This window comes from Balaenoptera acutorostrata, chromosome 4 (assembly GCF_949987535.1).
Source record: "Balaenoptera acutorostrata chromosome 4, mBalAcu1.1, whole genome shotgun sequence".
NCBI classification, from domain to species: domain Eukaryota; kingdom Metazoa; phylum Chordata; class Mammalia; order Artiodactyla; family Balaenopteridae; genus Balaenoptera; species Balaenoptera acutorostrata.
Window position 1 is genome coordinate 40,636,287 of NC_080067.1, and position 20,324 is coordinate 40,656,610.

The 20,324-nt window shown below is 41.6% G+C and overlaps 1 protein-coding gene across 2 annotated transcripts in view; it reads right to left on the reverse strand.

The window, feature by feature from the left end:
* PLCH1 (phospholipase C eta 1) overlaps positions 1-9,947 on the reverse strand; it is a 224,542-nt gene extending 214,595 nt beyond the window's left edge. For both annotated transcript variants that reach the window (XM_057546090.1, XM_057546093.1), the window contains exon 1: positions 9,732-9,947. The gene's annotated coding sequence lies outside the window, so the exon portion shown is untranslated. The remainder of the gene's footprint in view (positions 1-9,731) is intronic.
* Positions 9,948-20,324: the final 10,377 nt, after the last annotated feature.

The following is a 20,324-nucleotide window of genomic DNA, read 5'->3' on the forward strand; positions in this document are numbered from 1 at the left end:
GCAGGGTTCTCCTGAGTGTCCAAACAAAGAGAATCAGAACCCACCAAAGTCTGAACGCTCAACATTTCTCCTTTCCTTCAGTAATGCTAGGACACAAGAACCTATGCAGCCACAAGAGACAATAAGGAATTCAACTTAGCTATGATCCCAGGGAGTGGGAACCAAGCAGTGCTACAGCCAAGCCCAGTGTTGACACCATCCTGCCAGGACTGGAGATACTTTTGGATTCCAAAGACACCAACTCTCCCAGACCTGTGGAGATGAGTGAAATATTTGAGACTTGGAAGGAAGTGTGAAAAGCAACTAAATGCTTATCATATAAGAAAAGGAAGTGTGCTGACTCTGATCCTCCATCAGGCAGTGATCTGAAACCTATTCATTTGTTTCTTCAAAATTGATTTTTTAATCTATAATAGAAAGAATGAAGTGACACCTTCTATTCTGAGGCTCTGCTCAAAATGGAAATGTGTAAAGTCACCCGTAAGTGAATATGAGAAAAGCAAGTTTTATCTATATCAAGATGCTAATTTTTTACCTATCAGGTTAGCAAAAATCGATAAGTTTAATGACAAACTGTGTTGGTGAGGGTGTGGAGAAATCATCATGTAATACATTTCTGGTAAGGGTAAAAATTGTACAAATTCTACTGAAGTCAATTTGATGATATTTATCAAAATTACAAATGTACATACCTTTGACTTAGCAATCCCACTTCCAAAAATATATTCTATAGCCATACTTGAACATGCAAACAGTGTATATATAGAGTTATTCACTGTACCATTGTTTTCAAAAGATCAGAAGCAACCTAATTGTCCATTAATCTGATTAAATTTTAGTATATCCATACATTGGAAAATATTTAGCCCTTAAAAAAAAAAGTCCAGAAGAGCCAACATAATATTGAACAAAGTTGGGAGACTGAAACTATCTTACTCAAGACTTACTCTAAAGCTACAGTAATCAAGACAGTGTGGTATTGAAGAAAGAGTAGATAAATAGGTCAATGGAACAGAATACATAGCCCAGAAATAGACCCACATAAATGGAATCACTGATCTTTTACAAACAAGCAAAGGCAATACTACGGAACAAAGACAGTTCTTTTCAAAAAAAAAAAAGGTGCTGGAACAACTGGGCATCCACATGCGAAGAAATGAATCTAAACATAGACCTTATACCCTTCACAAAAATTAACTCAAAATGAATCACAAACCTAAATTTAAAACACAAAACTATAAAACTCCTAGAAGATAACAGGAAAAAAATCTAGATGACCTTGGGCATGGTGGTGACTTTTTAGATACTACACCAAAGGGATGATCCATGAAACAAAGAATTGATAAGCTGAACTTCATTAAAACTTAAACCTTCTGCTCTGTGAAAAACAACGTCAAGAGAATGAAAAGACGAGCCACAGACTGGGAGAGGATATTTGCAAAAGACACATCTGATAAAAGACTATTATTCAAAGTACACACAGAATTCTTAAAACACAAAAAACCACCTGATTTAAAAATGGGCCAGAAACCCTAACAGACACCTCACCAAAGATATAGAGATGGCAAAGAAGCATACAAAAAGATGCTCTACATGATACGTCATCAGGAAATGCAAATTAAAACAATGAAATACCATTATACACCTATCAGAATGGCCAAAATCCAGAACACTCACACCACAGAATGTCGGTGAGGATGTAGAGCAACAGGAGTGCTCCTTCCTTGCTGGTGGGGATGTAAAACGGCACAGCCACTTTGCAAGACAGTTCGGCAGTTTCTTACAAAACTAAACATATTCTTACCATACGATCCGGCAGTTGTGCTCCTTGGTATTCACACAAAGGAGTTGACAACATATGTCCACACAAAAACCTGCACATGAACGTTTATAGCAACTTGATTCGTAATTGCCAAAACTTGGAAGTAATCGAGATATCCTGCAGTAGGTGAAGGCAGAACACAGGATGTTTAGGGCAGTGAAAACACAGTGTATGATATCACAATGATGGATACAGGTCATTACATATTTGTCCAAAGCCATAGAACACACAACACCAAGAGTTAACTATAATGTAAACCATGTAATCTAGGTGACTATCATGTGTCAATGTGGGTCCTCAATTGTAACAAATGCACCATTCTGCTGGGGGTTGTTGGTAATGGGGTGTCTATGCATGGGTGGGGCAGGGAGCACATGGGAAAGTCTGCACCTTCCCTTCAATTTTGCTGTGTACCTACAACTGCTTTTTTCAAATAAAGTAAAAAGAAAAAAGAATTAAGAAGCTCTATGTGCTGATATGAAATGGTATATAAAATATATTGTTACAAGAAAAAATGCAGAATCATATGGATGGTACATTACCATTTGATTCTTAAAAGGAAGAAAGCATCCATATGTATTTGCTTGTATATATATATCTTTGAAAAAATACATAAGAAACTAATAACACTATTGGTCTATTAAAGAACTGGACGGCTGAAGGACAGAGGTGAGAGAATTTTCACTAAATGGCCTTTTAGCTTTAAAAAAAAAATTTTACACATGAGAATGTATGATCTATTCAGTTATTCTTTTCTAGCAAAAGTTACAGAGTAATAAGAATAATTCTGTGAGGAAAGAATGTTTTATTTACTTCACCAAATTTGAGGTGAGAAATTTTCAAGAAAGTGCTGAGAGCTGACCCTGACTTGAGTTTTTGCTTTTGATTGAAACTGGACACTAAATAATAGATTTCACATTTCTCTTTTGACAAGTGAAAAAGAAGTTGGTACACAGTTTGTGTTCACTCTCTTCCAAGACTGCATTTTAACGATTTACCCAGTAAACAGAAAACTACTTCCAATTCACAACCTATTTCAAACAAGAAAAGCTGTGGTTCACAATAAAACATTTGTACACAAGCTTTTTTTTTTTTTTTCTTGTTCAATTTGAGAAGAAAAGATTCCTCTGACATTCACATTCAGACACTGCTCAGCAAAATAAAATCATCACATTATAGGGATTCCTCTATGGGGAAAAAAAATGGGGCAGGGTGTGCGGGGCTTTCTGGGCTTCACTCCATAAACACACTGCCAGCATAAGACAGGTTTAGTGACTCAGGAGTGGGACAGGTCTGATTCCCATTGGCCCACTGAGTCTGGGGGCAGCCAATACCTGATGCTCTATGAGAGGGAAGAAAACCATGAAAATTCAAAACAAACCTCCCCAAGCCCTGTTATTGAAACCCAGTGTTAAAAAAACATTTAAAAATGACTAAACACACACACAAAAAAAATTACCAAACGTGAAATTTGAGACTTAAAAAGATAGTAAAAAAGAGAATTTCTTTTCTTTGAAATCACTTCCCAGTTTCATACTTCTACCACTTAGGACCCAGGAGTTGGTTACTTATTTCTTCATTATTGAAACCCAAGTATTGTTTTTCTTACTTTAATTTTAGTTATTAAGTTTCAAAATCTAAAGGCATAAAAAGGTATACAATGAAGAGTTTACCTCTGGTATCTGTCTCGCAACTAACATTATTAGTTTCTAGTGTGTCCTTCAAGAAATATTCTATATGCATGGAAGAAAATCCTCCCTTCTTTTCTCAACCCTCCCTTTCTGTTTTACACAAATGGTTGTATGGAACCAACAGTCTTTACATTGAAATAAAAATCAAAGGATCTTTTGGGCTTCCCTGGTGGCGCAGTGGTTGAGAATCTGCCTGCCAATGCAGGGGACACGGGTTCGAGCCCTGGTCTGGGAAGATCCCACATGCCGTAGAGCAACTGGGCCCGTGAGCCACAACTACTGAGCCTGCGCGTCTGGAGCTTGTGCTCTGCAACAAGAGAGGCCCGCGCACCACGATGAAGAGTAGCCCCCGCTCACTGCAACTAGAGAAAGCCCTTGCACAGAAACGAAGACCAAACACAGCCATAAATAAATAAATAAATAAATAAATAAATTTATTTAAAAAAAAAAAAATCAAAGGATCTTTTCCTAATCCTAACTCCTTTTTCTATAAAGAAATCTTTTTTTAAAAAAATTTCTTTTCAATCCCATATCACTCAAAGTTAAGAAAGAGTTGCTTGGCAAAAAGAAATAGGAGGTCTAGAGAACTAAATAACATACAATTACACAGCAAATCAACTCACTTAACTTCTGGTCCAGGATTCTGACACCTGAAAAAAAACATACAGGTCTTCAGAGTTCCCACCAGAGGTTCCGCTAGCACTCCACGGGGACCTGTTCCAAGATCCAGAGGCTCCTTCAGTTAAATTGAAGAGGGAGAGAAGAGGGAAGTAGGAAGCTGAATTCAAATGTTTGGTTCTGGTGGACTAGCAACAAGGAAGTGAAGGCAGATCTAAGAGAAACCATGATTGCCTTAGATCAGTTAATCAGTAACTCACATGCGATAGCACCAACTAGATCTTTCTGCCTTCCAGTGGCAATTTAAAGCTAAGGCATGGGCACCTGAACGGTTGGACAGGTTCTCAAGTCCCTTGCTAAATTCAGAAGACCGAGCCACAGAGAAAAGAGGCTGATAGTAGGATAAGACACAGAAAAACTCATGAATAAGGAAACTCAGAGCGCTCCAGGGTCCTATGCGTTGCCTCAAGCGAGGCTGGCATCCAATCTTCTGAAACCGTCCACCTTTTCTTTTCCCCTGGAGTCAGAGACATAGGGAGAAAAGAAAGCCCAGGATAGAGGTGTGCTTTTAAGGTGTGGTGTACTAATAAGGTCAGTAGACCAGGTGTCTGCTGGCAATGTCAAGGTTCAAGTCCCATTTCAGCTCTGTGAGCGTGGACATTCCTGAGCCTCAGTTTATTCATGGGTAAACCCACTCAAAAATACTGCAAATCTGAAACCAGCTTAGTACAGTCTCAACACCACAGCCAGAGTGGTTTTAGAAGCACCAAAACTCCAGATTCTAGCCTAAGTTTAGAAACTTTCAGCAACTGTGCAAGTTGATTCAGGTCTCCAGTTTGAAAAGCATTACAGAAAGACACCATCTGATTCTATCCAGCAGTAAAGTTTATGCAAGATAAAAATCAACATCTAAGTCTTGGGATGCCAGAAAATACACATTAAAATCATGAGGGGTCCTCTTAGACCCAGCACAATTTGACAACACAATCTCAAAGTGATAAGTGGGCCACTTTGATGTGAAAAAGCATCTGCAGAAGAGAATCTAAACACCACTCACTTCTAAACAAATAGCCAACACAGTTTATAAACAAAGTCTTGAATGTTTTTCTGGAACCAGGCCTGAATTTATAACCTCCTAAACTCCATAGAGGGAATGCAGCTTCTCCACTCACCAAAAAGCTGATCAGAAAAACCTCTAAATGTCTATTTTGATTGGCATGGTGAGTTTGAAATGAAAACTCAGTATTTTTCATAAATTAAGCCTTGCTTTTCTGAGTGGCAACATGATGTAGTAGAGCACGTAGGCAGACAGACCTGGGTTCAAATTCCAAGACTATTCCATACTCACTTAGATCTTGGGCAAGAAACTAATCTCCAGGTCTCACTAGTAACATGGGATAATAATTCCTGCATCTTTTTATGTATTTTAAAGTGACCTAAAATAAATGCCCAGGCACATGGTTGGAATAAATCATGGCAGAATTCCTCAGGCCAAAATACATGCTGAAAAATCTCTCTTTGGCGTTTATGCATGTGAACCATATACATTCTCATGACATACACGTGGTTATAACCAAATATCAGAAGGTGCCCACTGTCAATTCCACGCAGGGAAATTAGATTAAGTCATAAAACATTGCTGGTGTTTGACCATTTTATAACTACATCTACAGCAAGTTCATATGGTTACAAATACCCAAAGTCTAGAGCAAGGATTTCCTATCTGTCCTCCCTAGATTTCCTAGAAACAGCAGGATCATTAGAAATCAGAACATTTTCACCCCGGTTCTTTCATTTATTAGCTGTATGACTTTAAGAAAATCCTTTAGCAACCTTGGGCCCTGGTGTCCTGATTCATATAATAAAAATAGTAGACGTATTTTTCTGCTCTGTAATTTCATGATGATCAGGAGGCACAAGCATTTAGTTTAGTGCATCTAAAATGCAGACTTGATGAGAATTTTTTTTTAACTTTGCTATAAAAGTTTTCTTAGTTGTCCCTCTGTGTTCATCCTGTCCTCTTTTACTTTGAAGCACGGAAGACAGAGACCCTGAGGATAATAACACAAAGCTGTGTAAACTTCTTCATGGGCTTCTTAAAATGCACTTCTAATTCGGCACACCCTACCACAGCAGTCCTGGATTTCTCCTTAAACAAAAATGGTCACGGGTGTCAAAGAGATGTGAGTGAGTGTCCACTGAACTGTGTCTAAATGATTTTCCTTGTGAGCAAAGCCAGCCTGGAATAAGCCCCTACTAGTGAGGAAAGAGAACATGCTTCCCAGGCCGAGGAGGCATTGTTCAAAGTAATGAGTTCTGCACCACTTGGGCCACAATTCACAGCTGAGTCTGATTTTCCAAGACAGAGAGCAATAACCAAATGGGGATGATCTTCAGCAAGCTTCTCTGAGCTGATAATAGTAGACTCATGAGGTGGTGCAGGAAAGGAGGCTACAGTCTCCCTAACCTTCTATGTCCTAGGAGTGACAATAGGAAATGTTGGTCAACCTTGGTCAATATTATGCCAGAGATTTGTCACTGCTGTAATGGATTTCAGTAGAGTCTGAACTCATGAAAAATGCCTAGAAATTATTCCAGTTCAAAAGTTAAAATGTTCAAATGCCTTACTGTATTCCTTTTATCCGTCTACCATAATTTTGTATCCTTCCTTTTTTTTTTTTTTTTCTGCTCAGAGAAATGATAGTCATGATCCTTCAAGCATGCAGACCAACACTATTCTTAGAAGGGAGCTGTAGGAGGTTTATTATGTCGTGAAACACGGAGCCAGAACAAAGGACTACTGAATCACTCACCTTATCTTCATCTAAGAAACCTGAGAATTACAGGATTCCTCTGTTGCTCCCAAACTCAGAGCTGCACTTGCCAAGAAGGAAGGTTTTAGGGCCAAGACTACATTACAAAAAAGTAAAAAGATAGGTGCACACAATGCTTCTTACCATATATATAAGATTCTTATCTAAAATGCTCAAAAACAATCTTCAGGGTTTTTTTAAATCAGAATTTAAGCATTTGTTTCTGAATCTAGACATCTGATTACTTGGCACTTAATTAAGTGCTCCCCTTAAGAATACCAGATAGTATCTGTACCCTGAAAACCTGAAACAGGATTAGAATTATTGCAGAAGTCACAAGCCTTAGTTCATTGAGGACAGATATCTAGGTTTATTTGTCTATATCATATATAACTAGCTTTCAATAAATATCTGTTGACTAAATGAATAAATAAAGTAGAAAGCATGTAACAGTTTTCCTAGTATATTACATCAAAGCACCCTAACATAAAGCACCTTTATCATATTCTATTTCTATAATTCTATCCTTATATTTAGAAGACTGATTCTAAAAATAAGTTTAACTGATGTTGATGATGTGGGAAAATGTTATCAAACAGAAGCAATGACTGTAACAGCTTTTATGAAGAATCTGGTGCAGCGATAAATCCTGGCTCTGCCCATCAACCTTCCCTCCCTTTGTCTCATCCCATCGCCGCCACCACACCCCCCCCCCCCCACCGCCTTCCCCCAAGCACTCCCAATCTCATTATCCCATGATCTGCTAAACTGCAGTTTATACCTCCTGGAACCAGCAGAAACACATGTCACTGAGAATCAGGGAACTGGAGGCAGTTACGAGCCACCAAATAGGGTCACAAAGTATCTGAACCTAGAAATTAAGACGTTTTCTATTTTTTTAATTATGAAAAAAAAGAAAAATGTAATTGGACATTTTTAAACATTTGAGCTAGATGGATTGCATAATGTCTCGGCATTTATAATGACTGCGATGGGAGAGAGAACTTTAACAGCATGTTTTTTGCTAATCATCTGAAAAATCATATTACCGTTGACTTCATTTGCTGATGGTGGAAGGATATTGTCTGAAAACCTCTACCACTAATAAACATTTGCTATTCTTGAAGGCAGATTATTTAAAAATAGGATACTGCAAGACAGTACTCATGTGTTACTTCATCTAAGGTATTTTTATGCCACACTTTATCCCAGGAAGAGTAACTTCATTTTAAAACTTTTATTAGCAGTTAATTCTAACCAATGTTTAGTTAACAGCAACTAGGTATACCAATCATGCTGCCAAATATTGATGCAACCTAAGAAACAGTGAGCCACAGGAAGCTACAGCTCATTCTACATGCCCCTTAAGATGTGTACCCTTGCCAAATGCTAACCCGTGTGTAAACAAATGAAACTTTTAAAGGGGGATGGAGCTGTCAAGACTTACAATTTTAAGAAAAGGAAAACGACTCTCAATCTCTTAACAGAAAGCTTGAGGAATCTGACTGGTTCCTATCAAGGCTTCTTGAACATTCCCTTAAGATTAAACCCAGAAGTGACCAAAACACCGGAGCAACTGGAAAAACAATCACTTCTTCTGGGAAAGCCCTTGTTTCTTTTCTTTGGCATTTTACTTTGGTCCATTTTGGAACGCATCTCGTTCTCATAAACAAGCCAAAAGGAAGACACAGGTGCTGCCAGTTTGTACGCTCCCGGCTCTCCACCTGCGGAAAGGCGGCGCAGGTCTGTCCCCTTAATGCTCAAGAGCAAACACCTGACCAATTCTTTTTTTTTTTTTTAACTGCTTAACCAGTAAGTAAAAATATTTTATTGGTCTCCACTTTCATGGGCTAGAAGAGGGGGGGAAAAATCTCAAATACTGCCCTAATATGCAATTCCTCACCTCTTCCGTCTAAGATCAAAGTGGTATTGCCATGGGAGGTGGGAGGAGTCCTCTTTTAAATTTTAACTGGTTATTGTTTGAATGCTGAATTCCTAACGTCAAAATGAGATCATAAACTTATTCCGAGTTACAAACAACAAAGAATAAGTCTGAGGGAGCGCGAAAGAGGGCGCCGCAGACACCCTGCAGGGAACAGGGCTTGGGGGCACGCGGGGTGGCGTCTCGGACTCGCGGCGCGGTCGCCATGGGAACCCCGCGCAGGCGCAGAGCGCGCCGCTGTGTGGCCGGGACTTGCCTCTACCGCTCAGCGCCGCGCCGCTCCGGTGCCCCTGGTTTATTCCAGGAAGGGGCAATGGAGTAAATCCTCCTCGCGCTGAGAGCACCAGGTCTTCTGCGAAAACGCCCTAAGTGGGGTCACCGGGCGCAGGAAGAACCGTGAGACTCCAAATGTAATGGACACCGCACTCCCCTTGCTGGGAAAAGCGGACCTGCTCTCTTTGCGGCGTCCGGCGGTCAGAGACCGGTCCCGGGGGTCCCGCGTGGGGGTGAAGCATCCTGCAACGAGCGATGCTTTACCCTCCACGGGGCGTAAACCCCACTCACCACCACAAGAGACCCGAGAATGAAATTCTGGCGCGGGCTCACACACCCATTCTGCCGAATTACGGAACCCCAAGACCAGCCGAGGTCCAGTTCTCCGCACAGGGGTTTGGGGGATCCCCACTCACACCACCACTCACACTGTCCTAAAGAGCGTGTCCCGGCCGGAACTGCAACGAGAGGAACTCGAGCCACCTGCTCACTTGCACACGGGGGCTGCTGTAACAGTCCTCTTTTTCTTTCTCGTCCCCCCGCCCCGCCTCATTCCCCCCCAAAGCACTGACCTGCTCAACTTCTGAGTGTTCGGGAGATGAAGGACTCCTCGGAGTCGCCGGCAGAGCAGCAACCTCCAAAGTGCTGGCGCGATGAGTTATTGGCCCCTGTGACTCCAACTTCAAAACCTTGTCGAGGAGCAGAAGAGCCCCCAAGAAGGGCCCTTCTCCACACCGGCCTGCAGAACCCCCGAGACGGGCTGGGCAGAGTGGGGCGCCGCAGCCACAACCTGCTTTCTCATTCAAATGCTCACGCTCACTCCAGCGCCCCCTCCCTCCCAGCCCCGCAGCTCCCGCGGAAATCAGGAACTGGAGCTCGGGAGAGCGGACTGGAGCTCCCGCCGCCACCACTGGGCCCAGCCGGCTGGGTGGAGGGGGCTGAGCGCCGGACCCGGACCCCTGGGCCTACACCTCCTTGCGGGGCTCGCCGGCAGGCAAGGGCCAGAAGCACTGGGAATGAAGTTTTCTTCTTCTTCTTCTTCTTCCTCAAGTTTCAAAGGGTCCCAAGCCCAGGGAAACCCCCTTGACACTCAGTTTGGGGCTGTGCTCCGGAGAGCGGTGGTGGGAAAGTACAGGAGTTTGGCGAAATGAAGTTGGCGAGGAAGGGCGCAGGGACTGTGTGCAGGTTGTACCAAAGTAAAAAGTGTCAGAACTACATCTTAAATTCCGAACTGCCCGTTTTCTCTCCCCTCGCATTTTGTACCATTCTAAGAAAAATAGCATCTATTATGCTGCTATAACCAACGAGATCTGTCGTGAGTCAAGTCCAGCTAAGACTGAGGAAGAGAGAGGGTAGTTAACACTGCTTTTATTCCCTCGCGCCCCCCCCCCCGCCCCGCCCCATCTCTTCTTCCAGATGCTTCTCCTAAGCGCTAACAGGCCAATTATTCAATCAGATCAATTTGATGGCAGGTGGACTCAAGCGGTGAATGAGAGCACGGCCCTGGCGGAGGAAAGCTTGCACACAGTAGGCACTCAAATGGTGCTGAAACGATGAAGTCTAGTGAGCGTCCTGACGTGATGAGTGACGAGGTCGCTGCGGCTGTTGGAACGCTGACCACCGCTGGCCCGGGCAGCAGCCGTGTGATCCGGCTTCGGGATTCCAGGATTTGCATTTATCAGCCTTCATTCAACCTGCCCTATTGTTAGTTCAAAGCCTGGCTGGGAGGGACTGGGAGACGCTGCTCCTCACTCACCTTCAGTTTAAAATTCTCCACCAATAAGAAGGTCCTAGAAAAGCTGGCAGCTTGGGGTTGGCAGGGATTTTCTGGGCTTAGTGGCAACATAAACTAAAGTCATTTTCTTTTTCAAGCGTGAATTTGCTCAGGAAGTTACAAATGAGTGCCGGAGTTCGGAGAGCTTGGCTGCCCGTCAGCTTTGACGGACAGTTAGTGTGAGGGGTGGTAGCACCGTGACCTCTCAGCGCAAGATCTAAGGTTTCACCTTTTCATCCCACTTAGCCGATACCATAGAAACAACCCATTTGTATTATTCAATTCAACAGAGGCAATTACAATGTCACAGCAAAGCACCATGGGCAAGAAGAAACTTTATCCCGAAAGCAATCCTGGACTTTCAGAAAAAAGGAAAAAGCTACCAGAATAGTCACTTGGATTTCTTCCTGCCAGGGTACCAGGAAGAAATCAGTCTGGGAAAAGATGTATAAGGTCCTTTGGCTCCATAGAAAGAAACCTTCCCAAATTTTCTTGCCCAGCTGCAAATCCCCAGTTTATAAGAAATTAAACAGATATCCCTTCTACCCCTAGATTGCTTTTTGGAGATTTGTTTGACTGGTAATCTCCATGGTGAGTAGGAAGTCCCCCCACCCCCCACCAAAAAAAAAAAAAAAAAGAGAGAAAGATACCAAGACACCCCCTCACACAGCCACAGAAGTTATCCACCCCCCAACCTCCTGTTTGTCTTTCTCATATCAAAAACTGCAGATGCAAATGGTGAAATAAACTCATACAAAGTTCATAACAAGAGCACTTGTTTGCTGTGCATTCTTTATTTTGATAGTTTTAATCGATTTCCATAATTTTGAGAACTTTAAATTTTTTTTAAATTATGCAATATTTCGAAACTACCAAAAACAAGGCAAACATGCATATCATACTCTCCCTCCCCCACCCCTTCTTTTTTAAATAAAGTGTTACAAATACAGTTAAAACCCCATCTCCTGGCCCTTCTCCCTCCCTTTCTCCTCAAAGGCAACCATTCTGAAGTTGGTGTGAATCATACTTCATCATGGTCTTAATGTATATATCCATAAATCTTTTAATGTAGCTTTTCCCTCTGAGTCTTTTTTTCACCATTAATCAGAGAAAAACTACTAACTAAAACCAAGAAAATATTGTTGTTTCATTGCTAAGTTTTTAGAAGCAGGACAGAACCATTTTTCCCTGCTTGTGACAATCAGAGGGAACAATAACAAAGGGATTAGACAGTGGGTAGGACAGTGGGTAGTAAACAGCATCTCTAGGTTACACAAACCCTTCCATGGTTACCGAACAGTCAATAGGAAAACAAAACAAATAATACCCTCTTCTGCATTCACTGGTTACAAGGGAATTGGAGAAAATGGGACCTAGGTTAACACTTCTTTAGGCAGGTAAAACAAAAGTCCTATATGGTAATAAAGTAGTTTTTTGACTGGTCTCTTGGTCACGTAAGCTATAATCTTTTAGTAAGGATTTCCAAGTGTAAGGAACTCCTGCTGCTAGCTCAATTCAAGGTTGAAATCAGCCCTGCTGAAAAATCTGGGGTTGAATTCTCTCAGCTTCCCCATACACAGGGACCTCCATCCATGCAGTGAGTTACAGAAAGCCCTTTATAGCACTCCTTTGACTTAACCTCCTCCCAGCAGTAAAAGGGCTATGAAAGCACCAAGTTTTCTTAAATGCCATTGACTGGTGAAAGACATCCTTCCCAACCCCCCTCTCCTCTCGCTTCCAGAGCGATGACTCTCATTAATTATACTGGCACAGCACTGCCTGGCCTCCCTTCTAAATAGCTGCCAGATTCCTACATATCACCTCTGCCTTGATACAGAATGTGCACTGACACCAAGATCACAGAAAATCCTGTAAAAGGTGCCTGATACACGGTAGATGATGGATGTGCCTCGTGGTGGGCCCGCTGTGCTGCATATCGTAAGGAGTTCTTAGAAAACTGCACTAGAAATCTGTGTTGGAAATAGCTTTTTCTAGCTGTACAAAAATCATGCTTTCAGTTGCCAAAATAGCTATATTTGAGACACTCAAATTTAGCCAGCAGTAATATGCGTGAAACAAGAGCGTGAAGGAGATGAATGTTATCCCTGTTTTAATCAATGCACCAAGAAATCAAGAGAATGACCAAAGAGCTTAACAACTGTCAAGGAGGAGTTACTGCTCTTTCAACACATATGTCTTAAGCACTTGCCATGTACCAGGCACTGCTTAAGTCTTAGCTGGAATATAGATAGTACTCCTGAAATACAGAGCAGTAGCTGTCCTTATGGCTTATTTAGATAAAAATCCCAAATCAAACTAGCTTGAGGGAAAAAGGCAACGTGCTGACTCCTACCTTAAGACAGGAGAAAGGATAAGGGCTTCAGTAAAGACTGGATCCAGGCATTCAGAGTCACCATCACGCTCATTCTCACTTTTGCTCCTACTCTTTTTCTCTCTCTGCTTTTTTTCAGTATTTTGATCGTATTCACTCCTACTACACACGAGCGTCCTCTACAGGCTGGTGGGGATGGAGCATGACCAGGGACAGCTCCAGACTTCTATCGTCTCAGCTAATGATCCCAGGGGAAGAGAGGCCTTCTTGCTTTTACCATCTGTAAATAAGATTGAAAGAGGGGCTTCCCTGGTGGCGCAATGGTTAAGAATCCGCCTGCCAACGCAGGAGACACAGGTTTGAGCCCTGGTCCGGGAAGATCCCACATGACGCCAAGCAACTAAGACCGTGCGCCACAACTACTGAGCCCGTGCGCCACAACTACTGAGCCCGTGCGCCACAACTACTGAGCCCCTGTGCCACAACTACTGAAGCCCGCCCGCCTAGAGCCTGTGCTCCCAACAAAAGAATCCACCGCAATGAGAAGCCCGAGCACTGCAACAAAGAGTAGCCCCCGCTCACCACAACTAGAGAAAAGCCCGCACGCCACATCAAAGACCCAACGCAGCCAAAAATAAATAGATAAATAAATAAATTTATAAAAAACAGAAAAGATTGAAAGGGATTCTAATTGACCCGGTTCAAGTCACGTGTCCATCCTTAGGTCAATTAATGTGGTCAGCAACAAATAGAGTATATATGTGGCCAGTTCCTGATTATATACCCACCCCTATAGGCAGGAAGGTGGGATACTATGAGTAGCAGCCCCACCAGAACTTGGTGGAGTCAGGGAGGATTTGCTCACCATAGTAAGGGGGTTGCTCTTCCCAAATGAGGATAGGAAGGGAATCTGGCAGATGAAAAAAGCAGGTGTTCCCTACAGTGCCCTCTCCTGAATGTGCCACTAAAGAAAGACAGGAACACCTTTTGTACAGATTCATATGTGTATGACAGAAAAATGAGAAGAGAAACTTCCTGAGTCCATCAGGAAGGATGGGGGGTAGGGAAGTAGACCAGTGTAAGTGCCACCAATCTTTCCCTCCCCCGCTGGAGAGTCATGTGTCCACATATGTGGCCAACCGTCATGCTGAGATGGAGATGGAGAGAAAGGAACATAAGCAGAATGGATGATCTTGGGAAGAGTTGCTTGGGTTTATGTTTTTTACTTTTTATCATGGAAATTTTCATACATATACAAAAGTAGAATAGTACAATGAAGCTCTATGTATTAACCAGTTTCAACAATTATAAATACTTTGCCAATCTTTTATCTATTCAGGATTATGGGAAATCCACTGGAATACTTAAATTCATAATGGAAGAAATGCATGCCTCCAAAATAACTAAACTAAATAAGACCAGTACATGTGAAGCTTCTTAGCAAAGTGTCTGGTACAAAATGAGCTCTCAAAAATGTCAGTTATCTTTACTGCTATTATTGGCAACCTGTTTCAAGCTTTAAAATGCTAACAAAGTCTACACATTGAAATGTACTTGGCCTACAAAAGAAAAAAAATTTTAAGGCTAAACTCTTTACCAATAGACAATAAATAACATTTTTAAATGATCCATTTTTAAATAGGCTATTCATATTCTTTTTTCTAAAAAGCCTTTATAATTGTTTCCCCTTTTATATGGAAATGTCAAAAATATTACAAGCAAATGCAATTTTCACCTTACAAATAAGGAGAAAATATAGGTTAAATTGTTTGTCAAGATAAGGAATGAGTTTGGACTAGATACCCAAATTCTAAACTCTAGGTTCCCTACTTTAATACCTTGGGAAAGAAATTCATCCTGTGAATGCTGGATGAAGGTAAAATAGCAGAGTTGTGGCCGCCTAAGTTCTTCAATTCAACTAAGATTTTCTTATACACCAGTTATACATCTCAAGAGAGTTTCAGTTCCCAGCATAGAATGAATATTTTAAAAGGCAGAAAGTATGCTAATTAAAGTGAACTTGTCCCATTTTCTATTTTTTCCCAACTTATTTCGTTGTTTTTTTCTCTTGGGGGTTGGGGGAGGGAATGAAGTATTTTACAGGAAACAATAGTGTCAGAGCCCCTTTTCCTTCCTCCTGAAAGCTTCACAACTCAGCTCTGTGTGTTTTGTTTCTAAAAAGACCTCCCACAGAGCCAATATCTACAACTTTCAAGATGGCCAGAGCCTGAGGGTCAGGACAGGCATATAACTGAAGTACTTCCTACAGCATAGGAAATAATATTAAAACTTTGAGATTGCATGTTTCCATTACGGAATATACTGGGTTTCTCCCTCCTGTACCACACCATTGGAAATTCCTGCAGAATCCCATAATATAATCAAAAGAAAAATGAATCTTCTTAATCTAATTGCAGACCAGTCATCTAATGCAGCAATCATTTTTATAGACATTGAACAAAAGTTTAGGCAAATGAGCAAATTGTATTGCAGAGAGAAAATGTAGAAAGAAACTGGTAAGACAATACAAATTCTAAAACTTTGAAAGCTGGGGGCTGGACGAGGCAATTTACACCATGAGGAAAATTCTATTTGGAACCCTAATGAGGTATGCACTCTCTATTACTAACACTTGTTTATTTAAACCAGACAACAAGTGGTTAGGTTTTCCCATACAAACACAGTGAAAGGGAAAACTGCATTTTAAAAACCATATGTTAGTTTTTGTTTTATTTGCATATTTAAACTAAATATATACTTAGGGGGCTTGATTTGTCCAAAATAAATATCATGTTCAAATTTGACAAGCTTAAAAAATGTCCTTTCAGACTATTTAAGGCAAATTAATCTTCTTGGTGTAGGATCATGAGAGGTATAGGGGAAAATTAGACTGGGAAAATAGGTTTTGGTCAAAATGAGAAGGCAATGCTGTAATGGTCCACTTCATTCCTTATTTGATTCCTTTATTTAACAAATATTTATAGAGTTCCCCAGTGAGCAAGAAACTGAGCTAAATGCTGTGGAGGGAGCAGAAATGATCCAAAATTTATAAGGTATCGTTTGAGTAACAGGACCCACTATACCTTGGATGTGAAAGAAGACAGGCAGATCTGCACATAATGTGTCAAGGGCTAAAATAGATATGTGTAGTGTTGTTGAAGAACAGAAGAGGGCGCTAATTACTCATTTCATTGATGGTTAAAGTCTCTACAAGATGTGTTTTGATAACCGAAACAAACACCCCAGTGAACTCAATTTTTGTAAAACCTCATTTCTGTCTGAATTAGCTGTGGTCCTAACTTTAGTTATATAAATCTGTTGATTTGGCTTCTTCAAGAGTGTGTGGAGAATGAGCGCTTCTGTCCTTTCAGTAACCCAAATATTTTTGCATTCCAAGCCAGTACACACATTCAAATATATTTGTAACAAAAAAATGTAACAAACCAACACTTATCTTTGCTATGTGCAATGCACTCTTATATATTATCTTCTGTTCTTTTCTTTTTTTTTTTTTTTTAATGTCCCTCATTGCCTGCAATTTTTTTTTTTTTTTTTTTTTTTATGACTGTGTTGAGTCTTCGTTTCTGTGCGAGGGCTTTCTCTAGTTGCGGCAAGTGGGGACCACTCTTCATCGCGGTGCGCGGGCCTCTCACTATTGCGGCCTCTCTTGTTGCAGAGCACAGGCTCCAGACGCGCAGGCTCAGTAATTGTGGCTCACGGGCCCAGTTGCTCCGTGGCATGTGGGATCTTCCCAGACCAGGGCTCGACTCCGTGTCCCCTGCATTGGCAGGCAGATTCTCAACCACTGCACCACCAGGGAAGCCCCTATCTTTTCTAATTGCTAGTGGCAACCCAATAAATTGATTCCCCATCTCACTAATTATAGTTCATGGCCTACAGCTGAAAAACACAGTTCCAATATGTCCTTTAAAAGTGAAAAGGAGGGCTTCCCTGGTGGCGCAGTGGTTGAGAATCTGCCTGCCAATGCAGGGGACACGGGTTCGAGCCCTGGTCAGGGAGGATCCCACATGCCGCGGAGCGACTAGGCCCGTGAGCCACAACTGCTGAGCCTGCGCGTCTGGAGCCTGTGCTCCGCAACAAGAGAGGCTGCAATAGTGAGAGGCCCGCACACCGTGATGAAGAGTGGCCCCCACTTGCCGCAACTAGAGAAAGCCCTCACACAGAAACGAAGACCCAACACAGCCATAAATAAATAAATAAATAAATAAAATTTAAAAAATAAAATAAAAATAAAGCAAATAATTAAAAAAAAAAAGTGAAAAGGAGGCAAAGCAGTAGTGTTCAGTACACTGATAGATATCAAAGCCATACAGAATTAAATCTCTGGGAGAAAAAAAAAAAAGGCATGTGATTGCTCAACCCTTTGGCCATGAACCCACATCAACAGAAAGGGGCTTCTAAAGTTGTCCAGCCCTCAAAGGGTGGATTCTCCCTAATGCCTACTTGTGAAGAGGCTATGGAAAATAAGGGCAATCTTCCAGATAGCAGAACTGAGCACCCAGAATGACTGAGAAATTCACACACTGCCAGGACTGGGAGTTACCACTGTCCAGCAGGGTGAGACATATGCTATAAACTACTGACATTCTATTTTCCCTCCACGTTGTAGATTGGATGCACTGACATTTGGCCTTAGGCTTCCAGATCATGAGGAACTACCCTGGGACCTAAGCAAAAGGAATTCGTACCACTCAGAGATTCCAAACTACGGTATGGACTTACTTCCTAAATGAACTCACCTTCTTTCCTGAGGAATACTGAACCCTAGAATCATCAGTATCTTAATCAAACTCTTTTCATCATAGTTTGCAAAACTTCAAAATTTGTAGCTAATTAATGGCATTATTGATACACTGTTTTCCAACTTTGATACCATTTTTTTCCATTCTAATATTTGTTTGATATTTTGACATAATTTGAATAGAAGTTAAATGAGTGAGCTCAACAACCATCTTGAAATAGAAATACGGTTCTTTTTTTTTTTAATAAATTTATTTACTTATTTATTTTTGACTACATTGGGTCTTCATTGCTGCGCACGGGCTTTCTCTAGTTGCGGCGAGCGGGGGCCACTCCTCGTTGCGGTGTGAGGGCTTCTCATTGCAGTGGCCTCTCCTGTTGCGGAGCACGGGCTCTAGGTGCGTGGGCTTCAGTAGTTGTGGCTTGTGGGCTTCAGCAGTTGTAGCTCACGGGCTCCAGAGCGCAGGCTCAGCAGTTGTGGCGCTTGGGCTCAGTTGCTCCCCAGCATGTGGGATCCTCCCGGACCAGGGCTCGAACCTGTGTCCCCTGCACTGGCAGGCAGATTCCTAACCACTGTGCAACCAGGGAAGCCCTATGGTTCATTTTTAAGCTTTTTTTTACTATTTTACTTTTAAATTTCTGTTAACATTTTAATTTCTAATCCTGGGTTTCTTTATTTTCTTCACTCTTTTCATAAATTTGCATTACTTTCTTCTTGCGATTTGCCTTCAATGAAATAGCTACCTTGGTAATGGCATTAGAAAAGTTCCAAACCACTGGTGGGGTTTGGGACATGCTACCCCAAAATATGGCACTTTAGTATATTGAATATTTTAAGCTGAAGGAGTTTGAGAAAACAGCAGAAGGAGGAAGTTCACTCTGACCTCCTTCCCTCACCCTTCTTCCCTGAAACAGGCCATAAAATCCTCACATGAGAAGTGCTGGAGGAAAGGAGCAGCCTTATCTCCAAAGACAAAGGGATACTGAGAGGAATCCTAACAAACAGGACTTGCTAAATTTTCCCCAGTTTACAATTACCTCAGACTCCTTTCCCTATCATATTCCTCCATGACTGTGTACTCCTCATCAAGCCTACCATGAAGTACTCAGGTCTAACAATTTCTTTGGGTCTTTATTTCCTTATGAAGGCTCTTGTGTCATATAAAACTTGTATTAAATAAATACGTGTGCTTTTCTCCTGTTAATCTTTGTCAGTTTAATTTTCAAACCCAGCCAGGGACCCTCAGAAGGTCAAGGAAAACTTTTCCCTCCTCACACCACAAAAAAGAGCCAGAAAATGATCTCCACCCCAGCTATCCCAGCAGCAGTTGCTTCTCCTTAGTATGTCTGCCATCTCTTTTAATGGTGACTTAAGCAATAATGACTCTGCTGGCGCCTTGAACTTCTGAAATGCTGCTGTTTCTTGGCTTCTTGAAATATGCTGTCTCTTTATGAAAAGTCACTGTCTTCAAACCAATGCCATATGCAACCATTGAATTTAGGACAGACGGTCAACAATATGCCCCTTGACAGCACATGGAATTACATTTCTCCAGGGAGAGACTCATATCTCAAAGATGTAAACTTCACCTTGGTGAGGAATCAAATGATGCTGGAGACCCTTCTACACTGTTAGAGGGAATGTAAATTGGTACAGCCACTATGGAGAACAGTATGGCGGTTCCTAAAAAACTGAAAATAGAACTACCATATGATACTGCAATCCCACTCCATGGCATATATCCAGACAAAACTATTACAATTCGAAAAGATACATGCACCCCAATGTTCATTGCAGCACTATTTACAAAAGCCAAGACATGGAAACAACCTAAATGTCCATCGACAGACGAATGGATAAAGAAGATGTGGTACATATATATACAAAGGAATACTACTCAGCCATAAAAAAGAATGAAATAATGCCACTTGCAGCAACATGGGTGGACCTAGAGATTATCACACTAAGTGAAGTAAGTCAGACAGAGAAAGACAAATATCATATGGTATCACTTATATGTAGAATCTGGGAAAAAAAAAAAAAAGATACAAATGATGCTGGAGAAATCCAGAAGAGGATACAACTCTTGGCACACCATTGCCTGCCTGCTTCAGATGCAGTTAACTCTCCTAAAGCACGTTTTGCAAGTGTACCAGGTTGGTATGAGGTACTGACTGGGACCTTTACCACGCTCGGAGTTACCAGAGATGAGAGACAGCAAAAGTGTTGGGATCAGTAGCCCTAATTTTTCTTTGACTCCAGTTTTTAAAAGATGGCATTTCAGGCAGCAGATTCCC